Here is a 4396-nt window from a genome sequence, read left to right on the forward strand (position 1 = left end):
CAACAAAAACTTAGCGCACGTTCTTGGTACTAATTTAATGGGTTGTCCACTACTCAGTGGCATGTTTTCCACCAGAAAAATAGCAAAATAGCACTTCAAAAAACACTTCAAACACCAACCCCCCCCCCCCGCTCACCCCCCACCATCTCCCCCCCCCCCCCCCTCTTCACAGTGCTATTCCAGTTGTGTTGGCACTCACTCTCCCGAGTCTCGCAACGCTTCGGCCATAAAAAACATTAGGGGGATGTGAGCAGTCATCCACAGGTCTGACTTCGTGGTGATGTCCGATTTGTCCAACAGTGGGGACACTAAAGCCAACACCGCTGGAACAGCACAAGAGAGGAGTGGAAGTGTTATTTTACTGGGGGCAGACATGCTGATTGGGAAGGGGCTGTCACAGTCAGGGCCGCCATCAGGGCATTACTACTGTGCCTGGTGTAGGGGGCCCGGTGAAGAGAGGGGGCCCGGCCAGGCCCGGGGTAAATACTTATCTTTAGCCTCAGGCAGGACGGGCCCCGTCTCGTCACCAGGCCCCAGTCACAGCAGCAGCAGCGGGGCCCGGCGGAGTGACTTCACTACCAGACATGACTAAGTTGCATGCGAAGGGGCGGAGCATGCAAATTAGCCATGTGCTGTAGTGGAGGCAGAGTCAGTGGAGCAGAGCAGGGCGCGTCATCGCTGGGCCGTGCAGCAGGAGGTGAGGTCATCACTCTGAGACCTCATTACACTCCTGCTACAGCGGCTGAGGTGGTGAGGATGCGGCAGCCAGCGGGGACAGGTAAGCGCAGTGAGCCGAAGACGATCGCCGGGGGGCCCACTGATCTCTGCCCTGGATGGGGCACTGCTCTCTGCCCGGGGCCCGCGCTGCTCTCTGCTGGGGAGGGGGGGGGGGACACGCTGATCTCTGCCCGAGGCCCTTGCTGATCTCTGCCTGGGAAGGGGGGGAGGGCGCGCTGATCTCTGCCCGGGGGGGTGGGGGCGCTCTTCTCTGCCCGCCGACCCCAGCCCCTGTCTTGCTTCAGCTAGATCAGGGGTGGGGAACCTCTGGCCTGTGGTCTCCTGGCCTCTCTGCTGTGAGCCTCCCTCTGGTGTGGGCCTCCTGCCTCTCTCCTGTGGGCCTCCTGCCTCTCTGCTGTGCTGTGAGCCTCCTGCCTCCCGTGGTGCTGTGAGCCTTCTGCCTCCCGTGGTGCATGAGCCCTAACAGCTAGTCAGGAATATAATCCTCCGTCCGCAGGCGCAGAAGGCAGGCATCATCATGGCGCTGCGAAGGATTCAACGTGGAAGGCAGCAGGCGGCAAGTGACCTAGCCTGGCGGCTACACAGTAAGTTCAGGCCCGGAGGCCATGTGGTGTGTTTGGCGGGCGGCTCCTTGGTCTTTAGAGCAGGTGTGTGTTAGGGCAGGGGGCACCGAACAGTCTCTGATACAAAGGCCTCACTGGTGCTGTATTTTCCTAAGTAAATTCTTTGCTATTTGCCTGTGATAAAGAATCTCCTTAGGAGAATACAGCAGCAGTAAGGCCTTTGTATCTGAGTGTTTGGTGACCCATGTCCTACGGTAATATCCAGGCTGTAATAAAGACTCTCCTAAGGCTGCGTGCCTACCATCAGTGTTAGCAGTGTTTTGGATGTTGCATGCTTCAGCTGCGTCCAAAACGCTGCAATGTACAGTACAAGCACATTGGATGGGATTTGTAGAAATCCTGTGGCCACTGTGCGTGTATGGCCCGCAGCAATAACTGACCTGCAGTGCAGCTTTCCGAGGCCATAGAATGTCAATTGTTTGCTGTCGCATAGGGAGAACACAAGCAGGAGACCGCAGCACACCGAACCCTGATCGTGGGCACGAGCAACTGCGTTATCCTGTGGAGGAGACTTGTGGCCCCACAGGTCAGGATGCCCATCCGTTACAGATTGGAAGATAAATAGAAACTGTTAACGGATCTGTCCTCCATAGACTCCCATGGTAAAGAAAACTGATCCTGCAGAAATACTTTTTCCCAACGGATGATTACAGGGCATGTGGACCTCATTCTGCCTTTATCGCGGGCGGAGGGGACGCGCTCACCACGCTCGGGTCCAGGGCTTCTGCTGCTGCTCTGTGGCTCGAGCGGTGGACCGGACCCGGGGACTCGAGCGGCGCTCCTCACCCGTGAGTGAAAAGGGATGGTTTGTTTGGGGAGAGAGTTCGTGATGCCACCCACGGGACGTGGTGATGATGGCACCACCGCTGCTGGTGACGGGGATCCCGGGAGAGATGGTAGGGAGCAGCTAGGATGTTGTCCCCTCCGTGGGTAGGGGGTTGGTGATCCCGAGGCCCGGTGGTATAACGGGGAGGCTGGACGGCTGGGTTGCAGGGGCAGTGCGGTGCCTGATGGCACTGTGGTACTCACTCAGACAATCAATGACAGAGTCTCTGGTAAACCAAACGGCCGGATGAACGGGTCCCGCAGCCGGCTGCAGTGTTGTTGTGCTCTCCCCGGATGGTGTGATGGTGGCTGTCTTTCCCTGCACCTGTTAGAATGTTCTGACTCCTGTGGTTGCCCACCGGTAGTCCGCTCCCCGGCGTATAGGTGCCGTAGGCGCCCGTTTTGCCCGCAGGCGCTGGCCCTTGGATCTCTAGCCTGTGGCGGTGGCTGTATATCCTCGGTGTGGACTGTTGCCTTCTGTCGGGTCTTGGTTGTTGGGAAACCCCGGGGGTTCCTGTCACACTCGGATTTGACTATGGTCAGTGGCTCCAAGCCTGGTCGGGGTCCGGTGGCCCTGCCTGTGTGCTTAGCTTCACTACGCTCCCCGGTTCGGTACCGCTGGGCCACCGCCCAACCCTGGTCCTACGGCTCTGCAGAGTTCCACTAACTCCTGCAGACGGCCACCACCGTCTGCCAACCTTGCTGTCAGTGCCTGGGCTTCCACCCGGACACTTGCAGTTTCTGTCCTCTCACTTCCACCCACAAACTCTTTACTACTGCTTTTCCCACCTCCAGGCCTGTTAACTCCTCGGTGGGTGAGGCCAACCGCCTGGCTCTGCCCCACCTGGTGTGGACATCAGACCCTGGAGGGAGGCAACAAGGGTTTTTGGTTTACTGGTGTAACTGCCAAGGGTGGGGGGTGTGTATGTTATGTCTGTGACTACCTGGCTAGTCCAGGCGTCACACCTTATCTGGCATTTCTTGTTCACAACCCTCCTCCGCTCTCATAAAGAACCATCAGTTTAAATCTCAGCTTAAAATGCCATGCATAGCCGGGCACAGAGCTCCTGACCTGCTCCTCATATATGCCCTGAGACTGCTGAGGTCAAGTCAGGAGACCTATGGCCAGTCCATGCACTACGGCCCAAGTGCAGACCGGTTTTCACCGACTGCTGAATGAGCCTTAAAGTGACTGTCAGCAGGTTATTTCTCCCCCATCTGAGAGCAGCATAATGTAGAGAGACATACCTTGATTCCAGCGATGTGTCACTTACTGAGCTGTTTGCTGTCATTGTGATAAAATCAATGTTTTCTCTGCTGCAGATCTAGCAGTTATACAGAGCTCGGGAATATGCTGGACTACTTGCAGCATGCCAAGTAGTCCTGTAATGATAACATCACTGGTTAATCAGCAGGAGATTATCAAAACTACACTAAGCAGCCCAATAAGTGACAATCGCTGGAATCAGGATCTCTTCCCCTATGTTATGCTGCGCTCAGATTAGGTGTTAAAAACCTGGTGACAGATTCCCTTTGAAGGGGTTGTCAGGTCTAAATCCACAAGTCAGCATTATCACAATTTGGTTTCAATTAGTTTAAAAACTGTATGCGACACATTCCCTTAAAGAAAAAAATAGACCAAAAATAAATATATAAAACAAAAAAGTTAGATATAAAAAAAAAAAAAAAAAAAAAAAAAAAGTAGAGTAGAGTAGGGTCCGGCCAAAAGAGTCTACCTTGTCGAGGTGGCAGGCTTAAAAAAAAAAAATCTGATGTCCAAAACAAAATCTGATGGCTGCGTGTGTGATACAGTGTTCAGTGTGAAGGGTTAATGTGTGATTGGTGAGGCTGTAGTGCAGAAGTGAAGTTTTTCTAAGAGTGGCGGTGAGACTGTGGAAGATTCGCGGGGTGGAGGTGGAGCTGGGGTGGAGGCGGAGCTGGGGTGGAGCCTCAAGGGGCCCCGAAATTTTGCCAGTATGGGGCCCCAAAATTCTTAGTGGCAGCCCTGGTCACAGTAGTGGACAGTTCCTTGGAGTGAAAGATGGAGAGACAATGATCTATAAACATTTCCAGGCAAATTGCTTTATTACCCACCAATCATAGCAATGTCTAGTTCTTACTCAGTTTATATAAAGTACACATCCACTGACCCAATTTTAATAATTTGAAATATTTTATTTTAACACTGAACATTTAATGCACATGACTTA

Source organism: Anomaloglossus baeobatrachus, chromosome 4, assembly GCF_048569485.1.
Source record: "Anomaloglossus baeobatrachus isolate aAnoBae1 chromosome 4, aAnoBae1.hap1, whole genome shotgun sequence".
In the NCBI taxonomy this organism is placed as follows: Eukaryota; Metazoa; Chordata; class Amphibia; order Anura; family Aromobatidae; genus Anomaloglossus; species Anomaloglossus baeobatrachus.